This window comes from Neopsephotus bourkii, unplaced genomic scaffold (assembly GCF_033783945.1).
Source record: "Neopsephotus bourkii isolate Nb327-2 ecotype Australia unplaced genomic scaffold, CSIRO-AGI_Nbou_v1 NB_1792, whole genome shotgun sequence".
NCBI classification, from domain to species: domain Eukaryota; kingdom Metazoa; phylum Chordata; class Aves; order Psittaciformes; family Psittacidae; genus Neopsephotus; species Neopsephotus bourkii.
Window position 1 is genome coordinate 1330618 of NW_026902266.1, and position 7358 is coordinate 1337975.

At 43.7% G+C, this 7358-nt stretch overlaps 1 non-coding gene across 1 annotated transcript; it reads left to right on the plus strand.

The window, feature by feature from the left end:
- The first annotated feature begins 5451 nt into the window (after positions 1-5451).
- On the plus strand, positions 5452-5562 carry LOC133206502 (U6atac minor spliceosomal RNA). The gene has a single exon (XR_009723794.1). It is a non-coding gene; the product is annotated as a U6atac minor spliceosomal RNA (small nuclear RNA).
- Positions 5563-7358: the final 1796 nt, after the last annotated feature.

The window sequence follows — 7358 nt, forward strand, 5'->3', positions numbered from 1 at the left end:
TTTTTAGGAGTTACCTCACCTTTCCCACATAGGGTGAAGGAAGGATCACTGCTTCAAAGCACAGACATTGCTTATGACTCATCTTTATTGAGCAAGTTTTAGGGAACAAGGTGGGATTTCTTCTGCTAAAGCCAGAAGTCCCATTAACAGCCTACTAAACACTTCTCACGGAGTGAACTAGCAGCTTCTCACTGCTCCTGCTTTACTCACCAACTCAGAGGTAAAAAAAAAAACAGAACAAAACAATTTTGTTGATATTTATTAACAGCCTGTCTCGGAGTTTAGGAAGATGCTTCCCATGGGACGGCAAGCCTTGCACAGTTATCCCGCACACAGCAGACCCAACAAGCCTTGTAGCATTGCCCATGCTGGCTCAGGTTTATCCCCTTCTGCCACCCAAGTTGCCTAGTGCTAGGCACTTATTTTCCATGCTCAACCAGTTCAAGCTCTTACCACTCAGAACTGCAGTACATGGGGGCTTCATGTAGCTGCCCTTAAAATACATTCACGTGGTCTGTCCCAGCTTGGCCTCAAGTATCCTCCAGGCAACCTACTGCATGCTACACAAACATAAGAATTGGCCAAATTGCCAATTCAGCAAAGAGTAGGCTGAGGTGTAGGCTGTTAGTTATGGAGGATTTGCAAGAGCTGACAACATGCTTGAAAGAGCACAAGGCACTAAGGGAGACAAAGCCCAAACTCAGTGTGAAACTGTACCTGACTCCGATGTGTGTTTGTATAAGGCAGGCAGCTCTTGAGGACAGCGTAATGCTTTCATGTGTGTTTATACAGTGCCTAGCACAACAGAGTCCTAATCCAAACCGGAGCTCTTAAGTATCACAGTAATGCAAATTGAATAACACTAATAATATGCTTTCCCTCCGTGCTTACCAGGTCAGGCATGAGGGAAGGACCCTTGCTATCCTTGTGGAGAAGGACCAGGCCTTCACATGAAGCATCTCTAGGCTAACCTCAGCAAGCAAATTACGGTCCATCAGCTGAGCTGCGCTGCCTGACCTGCAATCATGTCCCCTCCCAAGAGGTGAAATATGTTAGTTTATACCCCAGAGAAAAGTTAATATAATTTATCTTGCATTTGCCCCAGCTAAAAGCACATTTGTGCAGTTACCAGGGTTCAGCTAACACTGGTATTTTAGCAAGCCACAGCAACTTGGCTCTGTCAGGGACTATAGGGCCTTTTTTTAGAAGACAGATTAAATGGAATTGGTAGAGAAAAGCTTTCTGCAGACATTTGCTGAAAGTGTTTTCCCCAGTACTTTATAAAATAGTCACTGCGAGCTGCTGTCACAAAAGTTAATGAAAATTTTAGAGCTTCTATCAACATATTTCTGACTCCAAAAGAAGGTATGTTTGATTCATTTCCATCTATTCTTTAATCCAGCATTATTAGCTGGCCCATTTCCCACAAGCAGAGGGCTGTACAGTAGGTAATCCTACAGACAGAAAGCCTGTGACAGAGTTCACCTCCTGCTACGAAACTGCGTTACAGTGAATGAAAGCTAAGGAGCTGCACGTGAGCATTCATTTCACCTCCTCCAGTTACAGGAGGCAGGGAAGAGTTATTAAAATAATTAAACATGCACATCTACATCATCAACTGATACCAAAACTTCACTAGAAATCTGACGAACAATACTTGACCACTCACTCGACTGACAGACCTTCAAAAATAATACCACTGTCAGAAAAACATAATTAGATACATTATTCCCAAGTAATACAGAAAATAATATGCATAAAACAAATGTGCAGCATTCAGATAATTGCATCCAACAGATGTCTTCAGTTAGCTGTTCATGTAAGAGGGATAGCATTTGAGAAGAAGAGGCTCCAGATCTTGTACAAGATCAGCATTGTGCCTTTTAGCACTGCGAAGTTTTAAATAGAGAGGCTTAAGAAGGGAAGAAAGATTGTAATTTTGCTTATCAGTTACAGCTTTTTGAAGGTAAATGTTGGGAAAGATGAGCAATACCAGGGTAAGATTAAAAGTATGTATTTTCGTAGGATATTTTTGATAAGTTCTCTAGGTAAATGCACTGGGTAATGGTCTCTTTCATATTGTAACAGTATCCTCAGTGGGATTTGCTTCCTTGTCTGCTTTCGGTCCCCTCCCCCCAACACTGTGAAATGAGAAATGCGGTGTTTTTAATGACTGGAGCAGGAGGAATCTTGTTATTGTGGCTGCATCAGCCCTCCAGGACACAGTTCAGTAGAAGTTGTCATGTGGCTGAGCAGAAACGATGAATGCAGGTTTTATGAAGTTCATTCCCCAAATACAAAGGAACAGGAGAGAAAAGCTCACCACATTCATAGCTACAGGCTGTGAGAGTACACAGTTCACAGCCTGAGCTCTACATTGATCACTGTCAAGCTCCTGGGCTGCAATGCACCTGCAAGCTCTTCTCCACTCCCTGAGCAGCAAGCCTTTACCTGCACTCCTACCTCCATTCACAGCATCCCCTCCTTTCTCATCCCTCTTCTTTTCTAGCTGAAGGCATTCAGTTCTTTAGCATCCCTCTGATACCTAGCTTGTGTCTAAGGAGGACTAAATCACCCTTCTGCTTAGAGGCAAGTGGATATTCACAAGTTAATACCCCCACACTTGTTTCTTCACAGCCCTGGTGCCCACTGGCTCCCTTACCCTGAGTATTGCATCATTTCCTGTTTGCTTCCAGCAGCCTCCTTTGATTTGACTCTGTGCCATTATATAGGCTAATATCAAACAGGTGGAAGAGGTAAACATTAAAAAAACCAACAACATGACATGTCCTTCCTCTCCTCAATGGGCACGATGATATTATCAGGAAATGGGTAACAGCTGCAGGTGCTTAGAAATGAACTGCATGTATAGGAACGTCTGGAGCTTGTGCATTCAAAACACACAGGCAGATAATATTTACTGTGAACGGGTTATTTTAAATGGGTAGCGCTAATACAAAGTGTCCTTCAGAAAACACCCTATGCACACACACCTGCTGTAACAGCAGCCATCTTGCACTGACCCAGCCCCCTGAAATGAAGGCCTCAGGGCTGCCAGGCTGGCTCCCCAGCGATGGTGTGGTGCAGCAAGGGGGAACCGGCCAGCACAGCCCCCAACACACACAGCACCACAGGGCTGGACCATGGGCCTCACCACCACGTCCTCAGCTGTGACCTTATCCTGGTCTCACCCCTGTGTGTATCTCTCTGTGGGATTTTGGGGCTCGGTTGCAGAAAGGAAGTGGCGGTACTGAGGAAAAGCAAATGCTGTCCTGCTGTGGTTGGTCTGTATGTGTACCTGTGTCTGCATGTGCTGGTCCAATCTGACCATTTGAGGCTCACGAATGCATCAAATGCTCGGCCTTTGGTTAGGCACTTGGCTTAACAATTTTGCTGGATCCATGTGCTGGATCATTTCGTTTGTTGACATATACGTGACAATAACTGAAGACACTTTCTTCCCTAGGAGGAAGGCAAGCAGGGCATGGTGATCTCAGAAGTTGCTCCCTTAGCTCTACTTGTTCACTTAAGTCTAGGAAACTGTATCCCTGAGCCCATTTCACCAGCTTTCACTGGAAATCAGTCTCATTGTCAGCTGTCAATAACTCACTCTACTTACTGCTCTCAGCTTCTCACAGGAGGACATAGCAGAACATAAGCTGGCTAAGGGTACTGGGTGATATCAGCAATTCTTAAGCCAAAGGGTATAATGGGGCTTTCCCTAGACAGTGACAAGCTTTGGATTTCCTACAGAAACGGGTGACTGTGCCTGTGTCTGTTTGTGCCTGCTGCATTGCAGCCTCTCCCCCTCATCTCCTCCGCAGGTCTGGCTCCCCCGTCCCAGCCCCAGCCCCAGCAGTGGTGGAGCTGAGTGGCTGTGGGCACTTGATGCTGATTAAATTCTGCTGACTGAGGAAGTTGTCAAATTCTACCCAAAGCAGAGAGCCGCCAAGGAAAAGCTGCTTTTCTTTGCTTTTGACAGCTGGAGCCATGAATTTAACAGAGGTCTCACCTTCAGGCAAGTCAACAGCTGGGCAGGGAGCAGTCTTTCTTAAAGAGAGAGTGTGCTGTATTTTCTGGAGTTCAGTGCCAGGAGGTGAACAAGTTGAAGTGCAAGAGAACATTTATGTAAAAACCCAGGTGCAGCTGGGGGTTTTGTTGTTGTATTTTTCTTTTACTAGAGAAGGACCAAGAAACAAACAAGAAAGAGGAAATGAAAACACAGTCTTAATTCCTGCTTTCAGTGTTTCTCGTCTTCCATTTCCCCTGCAGTACATACAAGGAGACACAGCACGGGAAGTTCCCATACCCCTTTCCCTAAAAAGACCACACACTCCGTCATAACTACTTTTATATTCATGAACCAGTCATGCTTCAGGAATCAGTGGCTCTGTTGACCAGAAATGGGGTCTGTAAGATCCTTCCCTGTTTTTAAACCTCTCTGTGCATGGGAGCCATCCGAAGGTCTTACTGCTGAGGAACCGTACACTTGCCTTTGTGACATGACACCTGCGGGCTCAGTTCAGTGGGCAGTGGATGGAAGTTCCCATGACAAAATGCCACTGCCCTAACTAAATGCCCATCACGGCAGTTATTACTGGCAGGATTATCTAGAAGACTGAGGACTGAATGGTACCAAAATATCATTAGACTTCACTCCCACACTACACTTGCAGCGCTTAAAAGAGGAACTTTGTCAGTGCAGGGTCAGGGTTTGTAGTACCGGATTTTCAGCCCCATGGAGCAGAAGCCGGGACCCTGAGGAGCTTCAGGTCTTCTAGGAGGCAGGGACAGACACAGCTCTGATCTAACTGCAGTGGGAAATGTGTACTGCACAGTTACATGGCCACTGTCACATCACATAATTCATGTGTGTGCTATATTAGCAGGTGCAACTCTCCAAAAGTGTGAAATGCAGCAAAGCCTTGCTGTTGCCCTTTCCTACCATGCCCCATAAAGCCACAGCTGCCTAGAGTACTCTAGTGCCTACATGATATTTGGGGGTACTCCCAAGCTGTCTTATCGGAAAGACAACTTTAGGAAGAATTAGAAGTGAATTAGAAGAAAAAGAAAGTACATGCCTGTTAGTTTGCACTCAGGTGGTAAGGGACATCCTGGACTTCTCATGGTGATGATCTCAGGGACGTTTAGGTACAATAAACAATATTGCAATAGCTGTTTACTGCAAAATGCAGAAGCAATCCTGAAGCAGGGTGAGGAAGGCAAGGCTCTGTCTAGTGAGTGCCCTAACCAGTAGGCATCATAGCCATAACCACTCTTCTCTCTGACAAAGTGAATTCAATTTTATTTCCCTCTCCTGCTGGAAGACCTACAAGAGGAGAAATGTCCCATCCCAATCTCACCCCTAATCACTATAATACTTTCTAGGGAGTTGGGAAATGTGAATTTCAAGCCCTTCAGAAGGGGATTATGACCATCCCTGCAGCACCTTGGAAACAGGAAATGAGAGCAGGACAGCAGCCCCCTTGGTTAGGTTGGAAGAAGTCCTGGTGGATTGAACCATGTTTAAGACTGTCACTTACTTTGTGGCATCTATTGTATACCCTGGGGAGACTGGTGCGACTGCAAAGCAAGGATTATCATCATCAACACTTGTTGCTTTGAGGTAAAAAAAAAACCCAAACCAAACCAAAGCAGCAGCCATCATCATCCACCCCAAGAGAGAAAAGGTGAGAAGGGCAGAGAGGAGAAATGCTTTGCATCTGGGTCTACCCCACACTGAAGGAGTAGAAGTCACACTTCTCAGATCTATGGATGCTGAAGTGCTATTAAGCATATGTAGATACAGAGCTTTAAGAGAGCTTAAATAGGATTTCTTTTTTTTGATGTTACGACTTGAAGATGATTTAAGTAGTGGCTGAGGTTATCAAAGTTAAAATTTAAGGTACAGGAACCAAAACTCTACCGGGCCCCAGCCTTAATATAGGTAGGCCTTCTTTGGATTTAGCCTGATCCATTCAAGCAATTTTTCCTGAAATGTTTCATCTTCACTTTAGCTTCACCAGTGTTAGGAGAAATAGAAGCTCTTGAAGGTGACTGTGGATGTATTGTCTTGTTTATCAGACAGACAGGGTAAACAGAAAAAGAAAACCAAAAAAACTTTCATAACTATTTTGTAATGATGACACAGAGGGAAGGTAAATTTCCACTTCTGCCATCATTCCAACTACCTACAACCCTAAACCTTTTCTGAAACTTGTGCCAAATCAAAGCTTTCAAAAGTCTGTAAGTGCAAAGGCAAATCTGGAAAACCTGCAGGAGTTATATTTTAAGTAGAATTGAAAGAGGCTACTTTCCGCTCTGCTTGAAAGCAAGGAGACATGGAAATCTGGTGCCAGACTTCTTTCTTACTAGGTTTTCTGCCTAGTTTTACAGCCTCTTACTGTTCAGGTGGGGCTCAGTAAGAGCAGAAATTTGCATGACTAAATATTTTTCTGAATCCCGTTTTTCAATGCTTAAGGAGCATCCACCATCACCGTCTCAAGTAAGAAAGATCCTGGGTACGGTCAAAACCAGCCAAACACATGAAATGAAACAGCATGGTTTGTTGTGAGTATTGCAGCTCGAACTGCCAGCTCTGTGATTATAGAAGAGAAACTTCACCATCAGCACATCGTGACATTTTTGGTGTGATGCGTGATGAAGTGTGGGTGGATTGCAATGCCACATGTTTTTATTTCAGTGTATTATCATCATCAGGGTTTACTGAAGCGTTGCTGTGTTTCAGCAGAACATCATTATCTCCTGCCACAGCTTCAGCTCAGCCAATCATACTAGGGTCACAGATATTAACTGTATTAAAAAAAATCTGCTTTGCCTACATTTGCATCTTAATATTCCAGCAAACCATATAACTGGAAGCAATTTCATAGAACGTGATTTTAAAATGCAGTTTACGTATACATTCATACTAGAGGCCTGATTCTCACTTCATGCGTTTCAGAGAAAGGAAACATGCCTTGTTACTTTAGCAAATAATCATGCAGTTTCAATTTCAGACTACGATTCAGACAACAATTGTAATTAAAGAATACAGTGGAAGAATCAAAACAGTCAGTTTTCCTCTCAAAGGATAAAACTCTTCTAAAACGTATCAATTATGAATTATTCTTCTAATTCCCAGGTACCTTATGGACATAAAGAATGATTCTGCTGCAACTTTTTATCAAGGGCACATGTAAATAATGTTATGAGCTTGTCACAAAAGATGGATCTGATTTTTAAATACTGGGGTAAATACCAACTATGCCTTCGAGTTACAAAGCTTTAACACTAATTGAAGTCTTTGGATGAAAGCTTTCCCTGCCACATTGAAAATATGGGCCACATGATGCACA